We start from the raw sequence: 25,105 nt of genomic DNA, 5'->3' as shown, positions 1-25,105 counted from the left end.
TTTTTTTTTTTTTTTTAGCAGCCGGATTTATTGACTTTTGTGAGAAAAAAACACTATGCATGTACTGTGCGTGTACTGTTCACGCATTGTTCATGCACTATTCACACATTAAAAATATTAAAAGTGGGTCCCACGGTACTATTCATATATTTAAAAATTATTTTGCTATAGTGTTTTCAGCAACAATCAGTTTTTAGCAACTTTCAGCAACAATAAGTGCTATCCAAACAGACCCATAAGCCAAGGCAATTCAAGGTACAGGTGGTTGGTTAGTCAAACTAGAAAAAAAGAAGATTGCCCTCCCAGAACTCTGGTCCCATCCAGAACATACTAGCAAGTTTTACCCTATAATCTTAGTTGTGCCACCACTATTCATGGTCATTTCCTCATTAATGCGACCAAGAGAGTAGTTGTCTCATATTTAATATGGAGGGGATGGTTTCTATACCCTTCTTTCTTCATCATTCTCGTATTTCGTGCCAAGTCTGTTTTCTTTCCTTTTTGATGTTTTAACTTTATACACCTCACATAACTAGTGCTCATAACTGAGGTTCGAGGTGCATCCTTGAAAATAACCTTAACTGCCTATTTAAATTAGATTTGGGATCCTCATCCCTACAGTTAATATTATCAACTTCAATTGTTCTTTGTACACCTACCAAGTAATTTTTTACACTTGTTTGATATTTTGCACTTATATGCTTTAAACAATTTATAAAAGTTAATTTAACTTGATTTGCTTAATCACTCCATATATGTACGCTTTGAATGGATCAAAGAGTTTGTAACTAACCATAACTCCTAAAAACTCAAGATAAACGGATAATGCACTCATTTTAGACCTATATTTTCATTACTCTCTCAATGAGCTGTAAAAAAATATCTTCATTTTCAATAAGCTGCTTGTATTGTCAAAATAAAAGGACTCAATTATCATTTTAATGGATACTGTGAAACTTTATTGTAGGGTTAGGATTTGTGGCCCAAGCCCAGAACAATGAATTTGTAGAGAATGGGTGAAAGAGCTAGATTGACTATGGAATGGACAACAGTTAATCACAACCTACAAGTATAACCCAACATGAAGTTACACATAAAAAAAATAGAATGAATTGGTGTCCAAAGAGGCATATCATTGATTATATAGTGGTTACAGTTCTTAGAGTTATAGTAAAGTTTTCTTTTCTTTCCTATTGCTATTTTTTCCTCTTCCTTTTTCCAGGAGCTTCTTTCCTTTATATATCCTCATTTTTCATCATCTCCATCGTCCACTTGTATTTCATCTGTGAACCTACTCAAGTATATGTTACGTCAAGCATCTCCTTTTGCTCTGTGTGAGTGGCAGTAGGTGAGGTTACACTGTTCAGGGGTCTTCTCCATATAAATGCGACTAGAAAAGCTGCTGCAGTGCCTTAAATACGGTGGTAGCAGCTTTTCCTTTAGATATTTCTTCATTCTTATCGTCTCCAAGTATACTCAGAGCTTATCTTGACCAGGAAGAGTGCTCGGAAGTTCATTCTGACCTTTTATACGTTCAATTGATCCGTACTATTCGCGCCAGAGGAATAAAATCTCTTCGGACAGAAGGCGATCTCTTCGGATTGTAATCATTTTTCTTTTTTTGGAGATTCCTCTTCCAGATGGGCCTTGCCCTTATCCCTTCTTCTCTTCGGACGCACAGTAATCTTCACATGGGGCTTTAGGCCCACTACGTTAGACTGGGCTTTCCCCCTCCCCCCCCCCCCCACAATAGCCCCTCAAATTTTTAATTTTTCCCTCGCATTCGAGGAGAAAAAGTAAGATTTTGACCTGCCACGCAAGGAAAAAGAATAAAAAAGTTTGAAAAGAGCTCATAAATACCCAAGTTTACACGTGCGCAGGCATAGATACAAGCGCTTCATTATTGCCGCTGTCAGTTCCGTATTCCCAAAGCGTTGTATTCATTAATCCAGGCCGCATTTTGTCTTTTGNACCCCTATTAACAACATTGTCACCCATCACCCATTGTAACCCAGCCACCATGAAATCCAAACTTATTGCACCACATTCACTATGAAATCAAAAATCCATCCAAACCAGTGTATGTGGATCAATACGAGAGAGAGAGAGAGAGAGAGAGAGAGAGAGAGAGAGAGAGAGAGAGAGAGAGAGAGAGAGAGAGAGAGAGAGAGAGAGCATAAACTCCACTGACAGGACCTTTTGTAAGTGAAATTTGGATAAATTACAAGTTATAAACCTGTGGTTTGGTTTGAATTTAAGTTACCTATTTGTAGTTTGATATTTGACATTTTACCCACTTGAGCTCTATTCTGTTAGGCTTTTATAACTCACATCTGCATTTGCCATTAAAAAAACAAATTTTAATTCAAAAATATATGTAACATAAAATAGGTAAAAAAGCTAGGGTTTAAAAATTGCAAGAAATGGATGAATATGCATTAAAAAATTCAAACAAATACTCCGTACAAATTAATATCAAAACTTCTCTCCAACAAAGTTCTAATTGTGAAAGTTTTTTGTGAAAAACCCATCAAAATGAAGCAAACTTCATGAATCTTGGCTGGGTTTTTGAGAGAGAGAGAGAGAGAAAAAACATAAACTCTACTGAAGACATAACACAAAACACAAAAGATCATACAATGTATTTTGGTTTTTTCAAAAAATGTACAATTTCTAAAAAAATATGAGCCCACTGTCCCACAACTCTTTGAAGAGGTTAAGAAAGAGCTTGATCTTGTTCCAGTTTCACAACTCTCTTTTGCTCACCTGAAATATTCGGATGAATATGAGGTCGCGACTAATGAACAGATCAAGTGTGTCTTTTTTAATTTTATATTTTCAAAATTGTTTCTTATTGTTTGCTCTGAAATTTTGTGACTTTATGGTTATTTTGTGTGTTGGGTTTGTGATTTCAATTCGTTTCATGTTATCAAAATGATAGTGTAGAATGTAATGTCTAGTAACGTTGCACTGAAGGGTATTGCCAAGTAAGGTCCTTTTAAAAAAAAATAAAAAGTAAAATTAAATCCTCAATTTTCATTTTTCTTTTTTTACATTTTCTGTTGCAAATTTGCGTATAATTTATGGGCAACTTGATATAGTGGGAAAATATTTCTTCAAATCCTAACTTTTTAATCTGTTTTGTGTCAATTTTTTGTATTAAAATGAGTTTTAAACAAAAAGTAGAGAAATAAGTTACAGAAACTTAAAGGAGTAAAACTTAAATAAGTAAAATGTCAAATATCAAATCATTATACTTAAATTTGAACTAAACCACGCGGTGGTAGACTGTAATTTGTCTATGAAATTTTAAACCCAAAGTCCTGTCTCAACCATGTGGGATCAATTTTGTACTGGATTTCCAAGAGAAAATTCTCATAATTGGCTCCACCAACTCTTGTCTGGGTGCATTGGCTTTGATGCCATGCACATTCAACCTCAAAGTTACGTACACAAGTTTCAAGTCATGCTTGTAAAAAGTTACTGGTTTAGCTCAAGGAAATCGGAACAAAAAACGGTTTTTAATAAATCTCTCTTATTATTATATTTTGTAGGATAAGTTTGAGGGTGAGACCATAAGAGCATCTCAAAAGTCAATACTTGAAAAAAAAAATATTAAAAGCAAAAATAAAAGAAGAAGAATAAAATTACAAACCAAGGCAACTCCAACAAACTAGGACTTTGTCGTCCTGCTTTGCCGTTCTGTGCCAATTATTATAAATGTATGCTTATTTCTCAGACTTGTTTAATGGCCAACAGCAACTAGTCCATATCTTTATCTCTGTTGACCCCATAAACATTTTCAAGTAGTGATGCTGCACAGTGACATTGAACCGGATAACCGAGTATTGAGTAGGAATGTCTAAGAAATATGTCTCAAAAGTAGCATACCCCCTAGCAAACCGGAATTTCCCAGTCCCAGCCACCACTGCAACCTCCGTACCAGGCACAAATTGTTGGCTAATACCTTGAATTTGTATGGTGCTTCCGTTGTACTCTTTATTTCTGAACACAATTGATATCATAACATGTGAATTCAACCCATCTAACCCCGCTGTCACGTACATGCCTTGGGCACGGCCAACTCCGGGAGACTTTGGATCTGTGCACGATCATGGTACTTCAACACCTCCTTAACTTTCCTTTATAGCTTGACTAGCTTCTTTTTGTGTTGTCACCTCAACTAGACCTGAGACACCTTTCAAGGTCGAGGTGGACGAAGAAGAATGGGAGGATGAGGAGTTTAGTTTTGACGGAGAGGACTTGAGAAGGAAAAGAGAGAAGAGAAAACAAAAAGGAGAAAGATCATTTGAGCTTGTGAATTGTGCTTAAATGGGTCCTTACCTTTTCGTAAAAACGAGAATGAGAGGTTAAAATGAGAATCCTCGATTTTAGTATAAATGAGGAGGATAATGACAAAAGGAGTTCAGTTATAGCTTATAATGGGGAGAACTTTTTTTGCTGAGAAAACAAGATGGATTTGTAGGTGAGGTCACAACACCCAACTCACTTAATGAGAATGAGAAATGGATCCTTGAATTTTTTTAGTAAATAAGAAGAGAAAAGTACATTCTAAGAAAAATGAATTCTTTGTCTCAACAAAATTTACCAAACAAGCACAGATGAAAAAATGCATTATCTTTGTTAAATATTTTAATCTGCAACCATTAAGTACTCAACAATTGCAATTTTCCTCTTCCCCCCACCCCCACACTAACTATAACAAAATGGGAAGAATACTAAAGTTAATTTAGTGTGGGTTTGAATACAAATCAATGTATGTTTCTAAAAATACTATTGGAGGGGGAAAAATACTTATTACCAAGAGTTAGTGGGGATACTACTATGTTTAAACCAAAATGGGGGCATTGCAGTTGTCATATATTTAGAAAGGAAAAGTACAATTTTTCTAGGAAAAAAAAAATTATGTATAGTTCTTTACATGTGATGGTGTCACCAAAAAAGCCAATTACTAAACTCGTCCATATAGCTCGTCCACAGGAAAGCAATCTCATTTGTTGTAAGCTCGTCCATCCGTCTATCTAGATGGACAAGCTCGTCCGAGGATTCACTCGTCCATCAAACTAGCAAGATGGACGAGGGTCTTGAAAATCTCCTCGGCACTCCGCTTTTCTATTAGAATGTAACCGCTCCTCCTTTGAAAACGGGTATAATCAATAGAACCCAAATGAAGTAACCTCCAAAGCAGTTATGGAAGTTATCTCAGAATCTTCCAAACTACACAACACTTGGAGAAATAACTGCCTCAAAAAACACTATATAAAGGCTCTTTTATTGAAACGCAAGAGGTAACTTAGAAATTTTCTATCCAAAAATTCTTTCCCTTTCTGAGAATTGAGAATTCACTAACTTCACCATCGGAGGATTTTTGACCGGCCTCCACTGGTCTCCTCTGACTTGTTGTTTGTTTTCTTCAGGATTTGGCTTGTAGATCATTACATCCGGAAATTTTAGCCTACTGATTCATTGGATTCATCAACATGTTATACCTTAAGTTCCTCAATTAAATTCAACCATGTGGTTGTATTGATTAATGTAGTTCAAACAATGTTATCTTTCTTAACTACAACCACATAATTGAATTAATTGAAAAACATAAAACACAACACTTAAGAAACTATACTTAAATTTTACCTCCTTTTTAATGCCATTTGTCAATGACTAATGAAGGGTATGAATCCATTGTGGATCAATTAATGATCACCAATCAACCCTAGAGGGTTTGTCTAACTGTTTTAAAGTGTTGCATGATCCATGAGATCATGAGTTTAAGTCTTTCATTCAAATACCTTAGGATCAACTTTAGAGATTTACCACCGCCCATGTTGGGCGGAGTGGTACTTCCCCAAGCCTTAAAGGTTTGTGGGGTTTGAGGACTCAAGTTCAAGTGGTCCTAGGTGGGGGTAGTATATTAGGTTCATTAGATTGGGATTTCTAACTGAGCTATTAAACAAATAGAGATTTCTCCTTATTTGTATTCCCAATATGTATGGGATAAAAAACTACACTTATCCGAAGATTAATTAGATGCTCTAAGAACACTCGCATTTAAAAAAGAATAATAAGTTAAGGGCACCAACCAAAATGGTATGTCATAACCAATTACTCATAGTCACTTCGTTATGAATAAGGTAAAAAATAGATACACGATCTTAGAGTATCACAGTAAGAAAGCTAAAAAATATAGCTTTTAGCAACTTAAAACATTATTTTATCTATTTTAACACCATACTTTATAATACACCCAATATCAAAAGTTTTATTTTAACATTTAACACATTAAAATAATATAAATAACATAATAAAATAATATATCTAATACAATAAATAATAATCACAACTAACACATTAAAATACTATTTTTTTTAACACCACACATTAAAAAATTATTATTTTTGTTTTAAGTTTTAAGCTACAGTGAGCTATCATCTATAGATAATAGCTTGTTGTAGATGATACTCAAATTATTTTGAGTTTAGCTTCTTTGTTGTACAAGTTATTTTGTATTGGCCGCTAAATTATTGAGGATGCTCTTAGGTGTTGTACATTACGTTCTCCAATAAATTTAAACCATTGGTTGTATAGTCTAATAAAACACATAATGTTATCTTCTTCATGAATAATTAAATTTAATCCACCAAAAAATTTTGAATATAATTAAAGAAGTTAATGTATTACAAGTATATTTTATTCTTATAAATAATACACGTGAACAACTCTAACCAATTTATTAGGAAGGTTTAAAGGGGCATTTTTGTCCGAGGGGCCAGGGAGACAGAGACACTATCTGTCCTAATTATAATTGACCCGAGGGGCCGGGGTATTTTTGTCCTTGCTCAGCCAGCAAGGACTGAAGTGGGAAGGTTCAAAGGGACATTTTTGTCCACGAGCAAGTAGTTTGATTCAAACCAAACAACACTGTCCCATATCGACCAGATAGTAAGTAGAACTTTAGTTTATTTAGAGCGAAGCAGCTTGAGAGGACACGACCTTACTTGAACAGGATCTGTTCTATAGGATCGTACCTCTGTATCCTTGCTCACTAAGGAGACAGGACCCCAAACCTGGTGGATGAACCATGGCCGTGCGATCAGAGCGTGATTAACGGCCTTGATGCTTCTGTTCGAGGCACCAAACTGTAGAGGATCGTTCTCAACTTGCTTCGGCTGGTTGGGATGGTCGCACGGCTGTCTGACAGGCTTCCAAAATCTTTTTGCACTCTTCAAAAATCACAATCATCCCTAAACTCTGTGAGTTTTTTTCTTTTTTTAATCTTCTGTTTTTTTGGATTGAATTGCTTGGTTTAAGGCTTTAAGTTGCAATGTGGTGATTGTTTCCTCTACTAATTTGATGCAAAAATACATGTACAAAAGTAACACAACGTGTTTGATAAAATTCCTAAGCAGTGTTTTGATGTTATTCTAGGAGGAAAATAACTCACTTAGCATAAAAATTCAAAAACTTATATAAAACACGTGGTACAAAATTTGAGTAATGTTGTTTATAGTTTTTTGAAATACATGTAGGTAAAAAAGTGTGTGAAAATGTGTAAAATATTGTTTAAAAACTAAAAATGTGTGTTTAAGATTGTTTACCAAACAGGCCTTTAGAATTTAATTAAGAATCTAATTTGACTTTCTTTGAACTTTGCGTGTGTATATATATATATATATATGTATGTATGTATGTATAAGACACCAACCTAATAAAAAAAATGTATAAAGTACTTAAACATAAAAATAATAATACAATTACAAAAATTGATGGATTGTAATTCGCCAAAATATAATTGTGGCAACGTAAGGGCTGATAAAATTTTTTTTTTAATAAAATAACAATATGATGGATTATAATTTGCAACCATTAAAGTATTCAACAAATTCAATGTTCCCCTGACTATAACAACGTGTGGAAGGTACTGAAGTTACTTTTTTTTTTTTTTTTTTGAGTTTAATACTGAAGTTACTTTAGTGTGGGTTTTGAACACAAATCCGCTAATGTGATTGAAAATACTAACAGAGTGGATAAAATTCTTATTAATGAAAGTTAGAGTTAAATGGAGGATATTCTCACTTTTAATCTGAAGGGGGATATAACAACTACCCTATACTTAAGGAGGGGAAAGTGAAATTTGCTTTAAAAAATTTAGTTGAATTTAATTGAAAAAACTATAATACAAAACCTAAGAAACCTAAATTTACCCCAATCTAATACTATTTGTCAATGTTTAATGAAGGGTACGAAAATATAATCATCAATCAACCCTAAGGGTGTGTTTGTTTGAAGCTGAAATAGGGTGGATAGAAAACTTTGGAGAAAAAATGGGAAAATGAAAACTTTTTTGGTGGGTATTTGGTTGGAAGGAGAGGAGAGAAAAAAAATTGGATCCAGATCTATTAGCTTGACCCAAATCCAATAATTTTTTACTCAAACTAAAAGCAAGTTGACCCGTAACAAACCTTTTTTTTTTCCTTTCAAGTCGAGTTAGGCCAACCTGTCTAACCTGCGACCTAACCCTTTTTTTAAAAACATTTAAAAAAAAAAATTAGACTAAACAAAGTTAGCAAATCATTCCAAATGCTAAACCATGTAAATGTAACATGACGATTGACGTCAATCATTCCATATGTAATGACTACGTTGAATCAAATAGTAGCCACCATAAAGTTTTCTTTCTACTTTGACCACGGGTCAACAAGATTTAGAGAAATTAAGCTTACAATATAAACTCAATATTGTAAACTTAGACTAAAACAACATTTTTACATCATTTGATGTGATAAAAGACTCAGCATTGGTTTGAGCCTCAAATTTTTGCAATAAAACTCATCAGATTTTTGCATTGTCAGCCTCATCTGTTGCAAGTAAGCCAGCATCTTTTTCATTGTTTCCAATTTGAACAAATTTTATATATTATGAGTATGTCGCGCAAGAATGCCACCAAAGTTATGGGCTTATGGTTTTTTTAATGTAAGAAATATTTAAAAAATAAAAACTATTCTGTTTTTGCCTTTTTGGGTACTCAACGACAAATCACCTAACTTTTATGATGATAGTATTGTTAGTGAACATTGAATTGTGTAAGCTTAAGCATCTATGTATTATTTAACTTTTTTTTTTTTTTTTTGACATTTAGCATTTTTCTTGTTCATTTATTATTATTATTTATTTTTGCATGTGAAAAAAATACGAGTCAACCCATAACCCAGTCAACTCAATTTGCTTGTAACTTTTTTAGGATGACCCATTTTGATTTAAACTCTATTAACCCGACCCAATTGTGAGGTCTCTCTAATAATTTTCAAGCATTAAGTGACCCATAAGATCATGAATTTAAGTCTTTTATGCAATAATCTGGGATCAACTTAAGTGATTTTTCCTTGAAGTTATTATATACCCAATGTGTATATGACAACAAACTATACAAAAAATTAACTCAACTGGTAAAGTCTCTGATAGTTGAATAAGATATCTGAAGTTCCATCCCTGCTTACACTAAAAAATTATTGGTGTCTTGATTTGGCAATAAAAAGCATGATCATCGAAAGAGGATGTTATAGGTTGAAATTTATCCAAAAAAAAAAAAAACTACACTTAATTAGATTTGATTAAATGCTCTATGAACACCCACATATTAATAAAAATATAAAAAAATAAAAAAAAAGTTAATCAAATAGAAGCTAAGGGCACCAACCAAAATTGTATGCCATATCTCATAGTCGCTCAGCCATAGCAGTAGGTTGTATGTCCGTGTTCTATGTTACATATTTTGTTCACAATTGATGTCTATTCCATAAAGAGGAAGAATGTTGCAAAGGTTGATTATCAACATATATTTTAGAGTCCGTTTAGGAATAACTTATTTAGCTGAAATTAACTAAATAGTTAAAAGATAATTCAAATAATATAGTGAAACCCATAAATAATACCAAACAGTACTGTGGGGTACCTTGGATGTACTGATTTATAACCTTTGGCTTTTACAAGGCATCCTCAGTTGTCCCACATCGAAGCAAAGAAATAACTGATGATACACTATTCCTTCGCTTCACAGCTTATAAGGCAGAAAGTGGGGGAACTATTATTCGATGTGGGACAACTGAGGATGCTGTGTAAAAGCCAAAGACTATAAATCAGTACATCCAAGCTACCCCACAAGTACAATTAGACCGATGAACAATAACAAAAATAAATTAAATAATAAAAAAATTGCATTTTTCAACTTTTCTCCAAACACAATCATAGTCATTCTATTAAAAATAGTACACGAAACGGTCTCTCGGTAGTCTCTTGAAGACCCATATTTAATCCCCCTTTTCCTTTTTTTTTTTTTTTAATTGTTATTGTTGCAGTAATAGGATCAGAAGATTTTTTTTTTTTTTTTTTTTTTTTTTTTTTTTTTTTTTTTTTTTTTTTTTTGGAGAACTGGAAATTTCTTTCATTGAAAAATGAGACTAAAAACCAATTACTTAAAATCCTTTTGAACAACGTCTACAATAGATAAGGGAGTTGCCTCCTGTTAGAGATATATATTAGACAGATATTAGCCCAATGTAATAGGTCTGCGTCTTGGATCATCCTTCTCCTCGATCGCAGCAAAATCTGCCACGCCTTGTTTTGGCGGAGCGTCAGAAGTGCGCATCCAGGAAAACGACTTTCCTCAACGTATCATGTCCTCATCCTCACCCGACGGTCCATCGCCGTGCGTCAGGGCACGCCCTGTACGGCTTTTGCGGCCTCGCGTGGGAGGATGGAGATAGGATAAGAAGAAGACAGTCTGCGTCTTGGATCATCCTTCTCCTCGATCGCAGCAAAATCTGCCACGCCTTGTTTTGGCGGAGCATCAGAAGTGCGCATCCAGGAAAACGATTTTTCCCTTCCGCATCCACTCTAGCATACACAACATAGTATAACACATTGCGTTTGATAATATTGTCCATTTAACATGGTATCAGAGCTAATATTCAACATGGTATCAGAGCCAAACTTCGTTCTTGGCATCAAATAAACATCTCTAGCAAGCAAAGAAGATTCTCACGTGCACACCACCATCAAAAGTCACACATGCTTGCCTGCCGGATCTAGACTCCACGGCATCTTGCAGCCACCATGGCTCTGTGCTGTGTCAAAATCCAACAACCAACCAAGCCGTTGCTTAACTTTTCAGATCTGTGCAAATCCATGCCTTGCCTGATGAAACCAATACCACAGACGTGCTACACGACCTCCCGCGACAAAAACCCAGAAACACGGCCACCAACGGCAGCCTCACGCGCCACCACGCGCCTTCGTTGTAGCTCACGCACCGCCTCGGATTCCTCAGGAGTAGATCCTTCTCCGGAACACGCGCCACCATGACGGCCTCGTAGCTCGCCGATCTGCCAAACCCCGAAGTCTGAGCACCAATCTCCTTCGCACACGCTCTCACGCGCCTACCGGAGTTATCCATGCGCCGGTGGAATAACGTCACGCGCCACACGCGCCTGAAGTCTGATGCTGACGTCATATGATGACGTCATCTTGACACGTCAGCGCCACGCAAGCCGTTGCCACATCAGCCCTACTCCACGTCAGCGACACGTCATAGGATGACGTTAGCGGCTCTGCTGCCTGATCCGTGATCTGACCCGGAAACCCGGAACCGACCCGGACCAGTATCCGTTGACTTTGACCCTGATCTGTTGACTTTGACCAGTTGACTTTGACTTTTTGCTTTGACATTTGACCAAAAGTTAAAATTTCCAAAAAGGCCTATCTTGCTCAGTTTTTCGCGTAGATTCCAATTTTGGACTCCGTTTCTTCATTTAAAACTCCAAAATTGGTCAATTGGCACATTTTTCATTGTGGTTTCTTCAAAGGCATTCTTCAAGGCATCTCCAAGTGATCTTCTCATGCTTATCCAACCTCAAGCCTTCATCGAGCTTCCGCCTTGAGTTTGAGGGAGGGTGTTAGAGATATATATTAGACAGATATTAGCCCAATGTAATAGGCCCAAGCCCAGTCTTACTTGTACTAGTAGTCTAGGGTTTAGTCGCCTATATATACTCATGTTAGGGTTCATTATAACACAGGTTATTATACTACACTCCTATACAATAAAGATGTAGCCCTTAAGGGATTCCTCCGTGGATGTAGGTCGTCAAGGCTGAACCACATAACTCTCGTGTTCTTGATGAACCCTAACATGAGTATATATAGGCGACTAAATCCTAGACTACTAGTACAAGTAAGACCGGGCTTGGGCCTATTACATTGGGCTAATATCTGTCTAATATATATCTCTAACACCTCCAACCAAACATTTTAAGAACCGTGTATTAAGGCCTTTCACGCCAATATATGTACTGCGTGGTTTGCTTCATGCTTGACATTGCAGCCAATCTAGCATCTTCATTGACATGGCCCAGTAAGGATGAATTCTCTGTAGGATTCTGAAGAGCTGTAACTACCTGCAGAGAATCGCTCTCAATAATAGCTTTTGTGAAACTTGTTTCTATAGTTAAGAGAATACCCCTTCTCAGTGAGAAGTTCTCACCACCAGAGTTTCAATTGTTTCTACATTTTAACCAGAGCTTTGACAGAAGGCCAGCCTGACGGTGGTGCAATTCAGATTTCTCTTTCTCTCTCTCTCTCTCTGCCTTATGGACCTTCTCTCCCCCTCTATTCTCGTTCTGTTCTTTCTTTTTTTCTTTTTCTTTTTTTTTTTAAAATACTAAATAGTAAGCAGCATTTCATCCCTATAAAAATTGACATGTGTTGCCATCCTAATGGCCGGATGCATTGTACCCAAGCCAAGTTCTTATAGTAGTTTCTTTGGTTTTCGCGTTTAGCAGCAAAATTAAGAAAACTTAATTGATACAATAACTCACTTAGCATAAAAATTCAAAAACTTATATAAAACACGTGGTACAAAATTTGAGTAATGTTGTTTATAGTTTTTTGAAATACATGTAGGTAAAAAAGTGTGTGAAAATGTGTAAAATATTGTTTAAAAACTAAAAATGTGTGTTTAAGATTGTTTACCAAACAGGCCTTTAGAATTTAATTAAGAATCTAATTTGACTTTCTTTGAACTTTGCGTGTGTATATATATATATATATATGTATGTATGTATGTATAAGACACCAACCTAATAAAAAAAATGTATAAAGTACTTAAACATAAAAATAATAATACAATTACAAAAATTGATGGATTGTAATTCGCCAAAATATAATTGTGGCAACGTAAGGGCTGATAAAATTTTTTTTTTAATAAAATAACAATATGATGGATTATAATTTGCAACCATTAAAGTATTCAACAAATTCAATGTTCCCCCTGACTATAACAACGTGTGGAAGGTACTGAAGTTACTTTTTTTTTTTTTTTTTTGAGTTTAATACTGAAGTTACTTTAGTGTGGGTTTTGAACACAAATCCGCTAATGTGATTGAAAATACTAACAGAGTGGATAAAATTCTTATTAATGAAAGTTAGAGTTAAATGGAGGATATTCTCACTTTTTAATCTGAAGGGGGATATAACAACTACCCTATACTTAAGGAGGGGAAAGTGAAATTTGCTTTAAAAAATTTAGTTGAATTTAATTGAAAAAACTATAATACAAAACCTAAGAAACCTAAATTTTACCCCAATCTAATACTATTTGTCAATGTTTAATGAAGGGTACGAAAATATAATCATCAATCAACCCTAAGGGTGTGTTTGTTTGAAGCTGAAATAGGGTGGATAGAAAACTTTGGAGAAAAAATGGGAAAATGAAAACTTTTTTGGTGGGTATTTGGTTGGAAGGAGAGGAGAGAAAAAAAATTGGATCCAGATCTATTAGCTTGACCCAAATCCAATAATTTTTTACTCAAACTAAAAGCAAGTTGACCCGTAACAAACCTTTTTTTTTTCCTTTCAAGTCGAGTTAGGCCAACCTGTCTAACCTGCGACCTAACCCTTTTTTTAAAAACATTTAAAAAAAAAAAATTAGACTAAACAAAGTTAGCAAATCATTCCAAATGCTAAACCATGTAAATGTAACATGACGATTGACGTCAATCATTCCATATGTAATGACTACGTTGAATCAAATAGTAGCCACCATAAAGTTTTCTTTCTACTTTGACCACGGGTCAACAAGATTTAGAGAAATTAAGCTTACAATATAAACTCAATATTGTAAACTTAGACTAAAACAACATTTTTACATCATTTGATGTGATAAAAGACTCAGCATTGGTTTGAGCCTCAAATTTTTGCAATAAAACTCATCAGATTTTTGCATTGTCAGCCTCATCTGTTGCAAGTAAGCCAGCATCTTTTTCATTGTTTCCAATTTGAACAAATTTTATATATTATGAGTATGTCGCGCAAGAATGCCACCAAAGTTATGGGCTTATGGTTTTTTTAATGTAAGAAATATTTAAAAAATAAAAACTATTCTGTTTTTGCCTTTTTGGGTACTCAACGACAAATCACCTAACTTTTATGATGATAGTATTGTTAGTGAACATTGAATTGTGTAAGCTTAAGCATCTATGTATTATTTAACTTTTTTTTTTTTTTTTTTGACATTTAGCATTTTTCTTGTTCATTTATTATTATTATTTATTTTTGCATGTGAAAAAAATACGAGTCAACCCATAACCCAGTCAACTCAATTTGCTTGTAACTTTTTTAGGATGACCCATTTTGATTTAAACTCTATTAACCCGACCCAATTGTGAGGTCTCTCTAATAATTTTCAAGCATTAAGTGACCCATAAGATCATGAATTTAAGTCTTTTATGCAATAATCTGGGATCAACTTAAGTGATTTTTCCTTGAAGTTATTATATACCCAATGTGTATATGACAACAAACTATACAAAAAATTAACTCAACTGGTAAAGTCTCTGATAGTTGAATAAGATATCTGAAGTTCCATCCCTGCTTACACTAAAAAATTATTGGTGTCTTGATTTGGCAATAAAAAGCATGATCATCGAAAGAGGATGTTATAGGTTGAAATTTATCCAAAAAAAAAAAAAAACTACACTTAATTAGATTTGATTAAATGCTCTATGAACACCCACATATTAATAAAAATATAAAAAAATAAAAATAAAAAGTTAATCAAATAGAAGCTAAGGGCACCAACCAAAATTGTATGCCATATCTCATAGTCGCTCAGCCATAGCAGTAGGTTGTATGTCCGTGTTCTATGTTACATATTTTGTTCACAATTGATGTCTATTCCATAAAGAGGAAGAATGTTGCAAAGGTTGATTATCAACATATATTTTAGAGTCCGTTTAGGAATAACTTATTTAGCTGAAATTAACTAAATAGTTAAAAGATAATTCAAATAATATAGTGAAACCCATAAATAATACCAAACAGTACTGTGGGGTACCTTGGATGTACTGATTTATAACCTTTGGCTTTTACAAGGCATCCTCAGTTGTCCCACATCGAAGCAAAGAAATAACTGATGATACACTATTCCTTCGCTTCACAGCTTATAAGGCAGAAAGTGGGGGAACTATTATTCGATGTGGGACAACTGAGGATGCTGTGTAAAAGCCAAAGACTATAAATCAGTACATCCAAGCTACCCCACAAGTACAATTAGACCGATGAACAATAACAAAAATAAATTAAATAATAAAAAAATTGCATTTTTCAACTTTTCTCCAAACACAATCATAGTCATTCTATTAAAAATAGTACACGAAACGGTCTCTCGGTAGTCTCTTGAAGACCCATATTTAATCCCCCTTTTCCTTTTTTTTTTTTTTTAATTGTTATTGTTGCAGTAATAGGATCAGAAGATTTTTTTGTCCACGGACAAGTAGTTTGATTCAAACCAAACAACATTGTCCCATATCGACAAGATAGTAACCAGAACTTTGGTTTATTGGTAGTAAAATAAGTTAAGAGGGCACGACCTTACTTGAACAGGATCTGTTCTATAGGATCGTACCTCTGTAGCCTTGCTCACTAAGGAGACAGGACCCCAAACCTGGTGGATGAACCATGGCCGTGCGATCAGAGCGTGATTAACGGCCTCGTTGTCTCTGTTAAAGGCACCGAACTGTAGAGGATCGTTCTCAACTGCCTTCGGCTGGTTGAGATGATCGCACGACTGTCTGACAGGCTTCAAAATCTTTTTGCTCTCTTCACAAATCACAATATCCCTAAACTCTGAGTTTTTTTTTTTTTAATCTTCTCCATTTTTTTTTTGGATTGAACTGCTTGGTTTAAGGCTTTAAGTTGCAATGTAGTGATTGTTTCCTCTACTAATTTGATGCAAAAATGCATGTCCACAAGTAACACAACGTGTTTGATAAAATTCCTAAGCAGTGTTTTGATGTTATTCTAGGAGGAAGAGAAATAACGACTATCATGCTCTGTTGTGACTTTTAATGGGGTGAGATGTGGTTGTTCGACTTCTTTTAAAATGTCAGTTTTTGGGTTCTTGTCATTTGAATATGCGTAAGCAGAGTTGTAGATATTTGTATACTTTTGAGTTCACGCCTCCCTTTGTTTAGTAGCATAACTGCATTGCCTGGAAATGGCAGGTACTTAGCTGAGGCCCATGTTCAAGCAAATGCAATTTGATGAGGTAGAGAGCTTCTATAAGGAGACTCTTGAAATCCATAGGGAGCATACTGCATCAGCATCCCTCGAAGAAGCAACTGATTGATCATTGACGACTTATAGCTCTCATTTTTTAGGCAAAGGGAGATTATGAATCTAGCATAGCAATTGATGTCAGCATTGCTCATAGCCTCTCTGCCAATTTTGTGTCCCAACAAAATTTACCAAACAAGCACAAAAAATAGCAAAATTCATTTTCATACCTAGAAATCTATAAAAATGCATTTTGAGTTAAGTTACCAAACTTAGGGCCTGTTTGGATAAGCTCTTTCAAAATGTGCGTTTTAAAAACTAGCGTTTTGAAAACACCATTTTAAAAACTATAGATAAGCGTCTGATAAAAATGTGAATATATATGTTTTCTATCTTTAAAGCCATATTAAGGGCTTGTTTGGGAGTAGATTTTAAGTATTGTTCAAAATGATGTGAAAACCGTGGTTTAAAAAGTATTGTAAAAACACATATTTAAAGTACTCATAATGCAAAAAATGTGTTTGATACCATATTTCTAACAACATTTTTTTAAAAGTGAAAAAACATAATTGTGTGTTTGGTATGTGTGGCGGGCAAAAAGTAAAAACAAGGAAATAAGCAAGTTATAATTCTATTACTATTTGCTTACACAATTCATTTTTAGAGGTGGAGTGTAAGATCAACTTTTAAATACCCATTCTGTGACAAAAATTGATAGTCAAACCAATCTTAGGTGTGTAGTAAAAATATTCAACTAGAAAAAGCCCTAAAATGGCTATGTGTCTGTCCTCGGGTTTGGTCAAAGGAAGAGGTTATAATTGGATAATCTCTTTGTGTTCTTTCTTTCTCCCCCAAAAAGAACTCCCCTAGATCTAGATGTTTCTTGGCTTTATATAACTTAGCCAAAATGCATCTAGACTTTACATTTAGAGGGTTAGGATCAAGCTCTCTTGATACTTGTCTTGTCAAGACCTTACTAGAAAGTTTTACACCAAGGTGTGATTTGTGTGAGCACTATTTATGGTCATTTCTCCATTAATGTGGCCAGTTAAGTGATTAGGTGCATTTAATGCAGAGGGGATGTCTATTTTTTCCTTCCTTTTTTTCTTTTCCTTGTTCAGTGCCAAGTCACCCTTTTTCTTCCTTGGGTTGCACCGTGCTCCCTTCACCCCTGACTCTTAACTTTCTAAGGTTAGGTAGGAGTCCTCGGTGCCCTTGTCAATTGTAGTAGTTCAACCTCTTCTCAAGTTAGGTGAGTACTCTCTAGGGGCATACCGCCAATATTCCACAAAGTTTACCTCCTCGGAAATGCCCCTACCTATCCTATCAACTTTTTTGGATCCTCATCCCCCCACATTATGTATTGGCATTTTTAAGAAAAAGTGTAATTTTTCTGATATGATCAATAAAATGTAATTATTTATCTATTTTCTCTCTTTCCTCTCCGTCCGATCTCTCTCCTTTGCAAGTCCAAGCTTGAACAATTCACTGAAACAACTGAATCAAAGCCAAATTACTATTTTTTTAGTTAAGACAAAAATTTATTAATGAATCCAAAGAATAAGTATTATACAACTAGGATCTAGCAAACCCGTTCTCCAGACAAGAAAGAAGCAAAAGAAAAAAAATTACAATGAGAAAACAAGTAAAGAGGGGCTAAGAGAAAATAGCATGAGAATACAACGAAAGAAGCCAAATTGCATCACAAGTCATCCAAACCCAGGAAAAAGAAAAAAGAGAAGAAGAAGAGAGAGTAGCAACGTTCAAAAGAGAGGAAAATAAAAAGAATAAAAGAAAGAAAGAAGAAGCAAAAGAAGAAAGAAGAAGAATAAAGAATATTAAAAAACAGTGTTCAAGAGAGGGAAAAAGAAAAAAAGAAAAGTCTGGAGAGAGAAAGAAAACTCGTTGGGTATTGTCAAATTGTGGGTCTCACACTTTTCCAAATATTTACAAAAGTGTCATTAAACAATATTATTTAAAAACTAAAAACTGGTAAGAGGAGTTCTCTAAATTCAGTATTTAAATACCCTAAAATGAGAAATATAACTCAAACACTCCAAAAGAAAGATATGTTCATCACCAAAAATATTAAATTAAATTATTTTTTTAAACTCATCAAGAGAAAGATATTAAAATGATTAGGAGAATAATTATATTAAAATATTCATTGCCAACAATATTGTAAGGTTGAATTTAATCAACTATCTTGTTGGCTTTATTCTATGCCAATTTGCTTGTATTTCAGCACTTAGAAACCTTGTATTTAGGTGGGATTCCTGTAAGGTTAGTGATTGAGAGAGTGTGAAGAATTGCTCAAAATTGTGCAAGGATGTAGGGCTTCGTGGTTGAGACTCGCAGGTGACTCGCGACTGGCAAGCCGCTAAATGCAGCACACGAGTGAAGCGTGCGAGAAGATGAACAGTCGCGCCAGCTAGAGCACTACAGGACAAAAAGTCTAGCCTGACCATTCTGTTATCTCGCGACTCAACCAAGTCGCGAGGCCAAGCCGCCAACCAGCTCTGTTTTGAAAAACCTGACTCTTCGCATTCCTATCTCACCCTAGTATAAATACCCCTTATACCCACGAAATGTAGAGAGCTTTCAGAGAGAATTTTGAGAGAAAAACCCTAGAGAAAAACAAAATCGATTCATCTGCAATCTTCACTTAGAGACTTTTCAAAGTCCTCTACTCTCACCCTCTCCATTAATACATCCTTGAGAGGTTCTTGACCAAATCATTTTCTTACCATACCCACGTCTATGAGAAGGTATTTTGGTGCTAAGGGAAGCAGTTTGGAAGGAACCAATGGTTATTGGTTGATGCTATGGTTTATAGCGGAATCCGACAAGCTAGAAAAGATAAAGGTTCGGTGTAACCTCGTTGGAGCAAGAAGCTTGGAAGGCTTAGGTACATGGGTAGATTAGGCTTGGAGGGTCTATTACTGTTCATGTATTCCAACTTCATTTTCTAGTGGATTATTGACTGCTTGGAGGGTGGTGGAGAGATTTTACGCCCAGAGCTTCAGTTTCCTCTTCAATAACACATCGTTGTGTTGTCCTTGTGTTTGCATCTCTCTTCCCTTAATCTTTACCATTTAATTTCTGTTGTGGATATGTTTTTTATTGGTTTAGATTGTTTATCAATTCTGATATAAGCTTGTTATCATTTTCCGCACATACATTATTTGATATAAAGCTTGAATTGGTATTTTGTTGTTTGGGGGTCTAAACGTTCATAGTGTTTTCAACGCTATTTGAACTTTCAAATATCAATACTAGATAATCCATTATAATAATAATAAAAAAGTTCTTATCCAAAACATTAAAAACCAAAATAAAAATAATGAAAATATTGTTTACAACCCACAAATGGACCGAGCTATCTTGTCATGAACAAATTTCATCTCCTCATCTTGTATATTCTCAATGTTTGCCTGTCTGCTACTACCTACTCCACTACTATTGCTTCTTGGTCTGTCCAAGTCATGCTCATCCCAATTGAATCCCTCATCCTCCCTATCATGTTTCCTAATAAAATTATAAAAAACACAAGTAGCAACTATAATGTTTCATTGGTCCTTAATGTCATAAGATGGCATTTGCTTCAAAATTTTTCATCTATTCTTCTACACTCCAAAAGTTCACTCAATCACACTTCTAAGTGATGAGTGAACATAGTTAAATCTCTCTTCTATGTGATTCCCTTGACCAGCTCGTCGAAAATTTGAAAGATTGTACCTCTATCCCTTATAAGGTGGCAAATATCCTTTCTTTAAGGGGTATCCAGTATCAACTAAATAATATTTTTCTAGTAAAAGAAAAAAATATATGCAAGATTTACATAAATAATATCCTTCATACATATTTAATATATAAAAATAATATATACATAGTAGTGGTTTTGGAAAATTGACAAATTATCAATGGATAGCATTTAGGAAAATACGTGTATCATGTGCTGCACCTTTCCATCTAACCATAACAAATGTGAAAAGTAAATCAAAATTGCATGATACCATCACATTAAAAAATGGCACACCCTTTATATTATAATATGGAGCTTTCTTGTCGTCTCCAACAACAACTTGGATATGTGTACCGTCAATGGCACCAATACAATCCTATAATAGAACATAAATTTTAGTTACTTAGGAAATAATCGTAACAAATATTAGAAGCAAATTAGAATGTATGAAATGAATACCTGAAAGTGTGGCATGTACAATGGATTTTTTTGTATGTGTCTTGGAACTACACTAAATGTAGTGTTAGAAGGCTTGAGAATATCCATTGACATTATGTTAAGTTGCTTTAGAACTCTATGAAAATGTCTATGTATAGTCTCACCAGAATGTTGAAATCTTTCTTGAACCAACATGTTACATGCTCCTTGTCCAAGTATCATCAAACATATTCCTACTGACTCTTCAAGTCTAATATGCCTTGTGTGCTGAAGTTCATATATATGTTGTAAAACATTCACAACTAGAGGATAACATGTGGCTTCATTCTAAACATTTCATGACATTTCGTTTCATTACCTATCAAACAAGGTTGTTCAAAATCTCTACAAGATTGTTTATCAATATATTTCATACAATATGTCACTGCAGCATGACATTCATCAACAACAAGATCATATAATTCTTCATCATCATGTTCATCATTTTCCACATCATAAGAATGATCATCATCACTATTATTAATATAATCATTGTAATCCATATGAATGACACCTAAAATATAATAGCAATAAATTAGATAAATCATAATAAAGAAAATGATTAAACATTTAAAAAATTACTAGCCTCTGAGCACGCGCTCACGCGCATGCTCAGAGGCTTTTCTATTTTTTAGGTAAGGGTTAATTTAGAGTATTTATTATAATTTGGAATTACTATATTTTCTAATCACAAAAAAAAAAAAAAAAAAAAAAAAAAAAAAAAAAAAATCTAGGAGTGTGATGAAAAATTATTTCACCTGTTAACGCATAATACTCATCACACCCCTAGGTTTTTTTGTGATTGGAAAATGTAATAATCCCAAACTATAATAAATGTTCTAAATTAACCCTTACTCAAAAAATAGAAAAGCCTCTGAGCACGCGCGTGCTCAGAGGCTAGTACTTAGATAAGTGAGATATGTTGGTGGATACTTGAATAATCTTTTAACTACATTGAATAATCTCATTAAAATAATTTGCATTCGTTATGGTAATCGTGAGCACGTGATGGGGACAAAATTTTCCTATCAATCAAAAAAAGCCTAGCTAAAAGAAATGGTGAGAATATCCTCGGAAGGAATTTGATAGAGAAACATGGTTGTTGTCATTTGCGGATCGCTAATCTTTATACTACTTCACCAAAGACATTGATCAAATGAAGCTAAGATAAATTTGTAAATAGTCCAGAAAATTAGACATCAAATTTTAACTATAATTTTGATTAGATAATTACAGTTATATAAAATATGGACCAATGGCAAGAAAATCTCCTCAAAACTCAATTGTTGTAGATTCCAATGAGATGTTGTGCACTTATATTCCACAAAATCCAAGTTGAAAAAATCAATAAGAGAAGCTTAGTTCATGACAGCAAAAGTTTATCAAATCATGCTTTGTATTCAATAACTTCCAAAACAAATTGATCAATACTGGACCGAAACCATGAAGACTTTTAATTTTTTTCTTTAATATGGATGCTTGTTGAATGATAATTATATATGAACGGTTTTAGACCCCTTAAAACACAACCAGATTGGTTAGCCTAGATTAATTAACCAAGTTGTTACTTAGTCAAATTATGCAATTCTAGGTTAAAGCAATCAAATAATCATATCAAAATAATAAAGCAGCGGAATAATAAAAGACACAATGATATGATCACCCAGGAAACCACACGGTAAAAACCTGGGGAGGATTTGACCTAGCTATCCTCAAGGTAAACCTAAATCCACTATGCGAAAGAATCGAAGTTCATACAGAAGGACTACAAGCTCCCCGCTTGACTTCCTAATGCTACCCACCAGTAGAATTTACTGACACGACCACGTGCAAGCTCTGAATCCACGGACTCCTTCTTTCTTGAATTCTTCAATCAGCTACAAGCATCCACGCTTGATATTCTTTAAGCTTCAATGGTAGCAACCAAGTTGATCATCAAGATGTTGATACTATCTCTAACTTGAAAACTCTAAGTTTTGTGTAAAGGAAAGCTCCTCTAGATCTCACAAGAGATTTACACAAAACAGCAATGTATGAGCAACAATACAACTGGAGCAACTCTCAAAACGTGGCTAGAGTTTTGCCTTATATACCTAGGGCAAAAACATAAAACCCTAAACGTTTAATGAGTTAGGGCTGAGTTGGAAATTCTGCAGAAAACGCAATCTGGTCGACTTTCGATCGATCGAATCTATTCTTCGATCGATCGAGCCAGAACGAAATGCCCCAATGCATCTACAGTGTCTCGATTCCAACTTTACAATAATTAAACAACTTTGAGCACACTATAACAAGACTAAACATATCGTTTTGATCATGGTTTGCCAATATTACAAATTAGAGTTCTAAATACATAAATTCCTAAACCTTTAGAACTTAACAATATAAATTTTTTTCAGTTGAATTTGTTACGAATGTATTTATAATGGCAAAGCCAAAGATTTATGTGTGCATTATTTGCTTGGTAATATTGAGCATCTTATGTGGTACAGGGTGCTATATCATAGACAAATGCAAAATCTTTTCAAATGACAGCAATTTCCCAAGATTTCATCAATCACCACACAACACATGAACGGCCTAAAAAACAACTTTAACCAAACATAAGTTCAAAGTACATGCATAAAGAACAACTTAAATCAAAGGAAATAAGTATTTACAAAAGTAATAATTTATAATATATAAAAAAAAAATCAAAAGTAATAGAAGTATTAAAAAAGTAAGAACAACCTCAACCAAACATTTAAGGAGAAAAGCTACCAAATATATAATGGTACACAAAATTTTTTTGTTGTTTTTGCAGAGTAATGGAACACGATTCAGTGGCGAGACCTGCACCTTCAAACCTTTCGGTAGGACTCACTGACTGGCGTTTCAATATTTCTTTAAGTGTCCATGTTGCTGTGATGGTGGTGGACACAGCGGGCAATCTCTTTGAGTGTTGAGTAAATACCTTCTGAATCGTGTTTTGAGTGGCTGTCACCTGTTACCAAAATGCAAAAATGGTGGTTGCTCTTGGTATATATAAATTTTTTTTTAAAAAAAAAAAAAAAGGGGACTTGAGGATAGGGATGAGGATTGGATAGTTGTAGGACCTATTTTTGAGGGTGAGGGAGGAGAATGAACGTGAACATAAACAATTAACTGGGAGCAGGTTTTTGTTTTTTGTTTTGTTTTTTCAAAAAAAAATTTAAAAGTAATGTGAGATTAGAGTAAGAAACCGCAAATTAAAAAAAAAAATGGATTTTTTTTTTTAATGTTGTAACGGTTAAGCCTTGATAAAGGTAAAAAAAAAAAAAAAAATTTTGCAATCGTGAGTTTATTGACGGAAGGAACATGGGTAGTTGGAGCATTTCAAATACCTGAACAGAGAATGATTCTATTTTGTAGGCAATGTTTATGCAAGAGTTAAAAGATATAGTTTTACCAAATTATCCTTTAATTTGTCTCTACTTAAACATAGGGATGTGTGGGTATTTTGGAACAAAAAAAAATTCAATCCAAACAAGTACAGCCCCTTAAATAGTAGTATGGATAGATAAATAAATAAATTAATTAATTAAAAGTAGAACTCAAGGTTGCTACATACCTAAATAGAAAATAAATAAATAAAATTAACACCAAAAACATATACAATGATGGTAAAAAAAAAAAAAAAAACTTTCTTCAGGTTAATACCTATAATAATTCTTGTAAAGTCTTTCACTCGAACTTATCTAATATTCCATTCCAATGACTCCTCAATGCAATCCAAAAAATTTGTGCACACGTGAACCTGAGAGAGATAAAAAAAAATTAATCAACAAACCAAAGATAATAGCATCAATTTGTTAGAGTTTGTGTTTGATTTAAATTTTGATGAGATCATTTTTCCTAAAAGTCTTATTAAAATTGTTCAAAATAAAGATACATATCTAACTTCCTACAAAATAGGACAACTTTATGTTAGTTTTCAAAGCAAACTCACTTCACTTTCCTTACTTACGTTTAAAATTATTCAGTCACTACAACATTTCAAAATTACATTTTTTTTTTAAAAAAAAAAAAAAGAGAGTTAACGTGATACATTAAAAAAAAAAAAAAGTAGAACTCAAGGTTGCTACAAACCTAAATAAAAAAATAAAAAAATTTAATGCAAAAAACATATACATTCAGTCACCACCAACATTTCAAAATTACATTTTAAAAAAGAAAAAGAAAAAAAAAAGATAGTTAACGTGATACATATTAAAAAAAAAAAAAAAAAGCAGAACAAAA

General features: G+C 34.1%; 2 non-coding genes across 2 annotated transcripts; both read left to right on the top strand.

Annotated features, from left to right (window-relative positions):
- Positions 1 to 7,006: 7,006 nt before the first annotated feature.
- LOC112035513 (small nucleolar RNA U3) lies at positions 7,007 to 7,222 on the top strand. Its single transcript, XR_002885512.1, has one exon. It is a non-coding gene; the product is annotated as a small nucleolar RNA U3 (small nucleolar RNA).
- An 8,714-nt stretch (positions 7,223 to 15,936) lies between these two features.
- Positions 15,937 to 16,152, top strand: LOC112035515 (small nucleolar RNA U3). The gene has a single exon (XR_002885514.1). It is a non-coding gene; the product is annotated as a small nucleolar RNA U3 (small nucleolar RNA).
- The last annotated feature ends 8,953 nt before the right edge of the window (positions 16,153 to 25,105 follow it).

This window comes from Quercus suber, unplaced genomic scaffold (genome assembly GCF_002906115.3).
Source record: "Quercus suber isolate HL8 unplaced genomic scaffold, Cork oak 2.0 scaffold_81, whole genome shotgun sequence".
Lineage (NCBI taxonomy): Eukaryota > Viridiplantae > Streptophyta > Magnoliopsida > Fagales > Fagaceae > Quercus > Quercus suber.
This window is presented reverse-complemented; position numbering and strand designations above follow the sequence as displayed.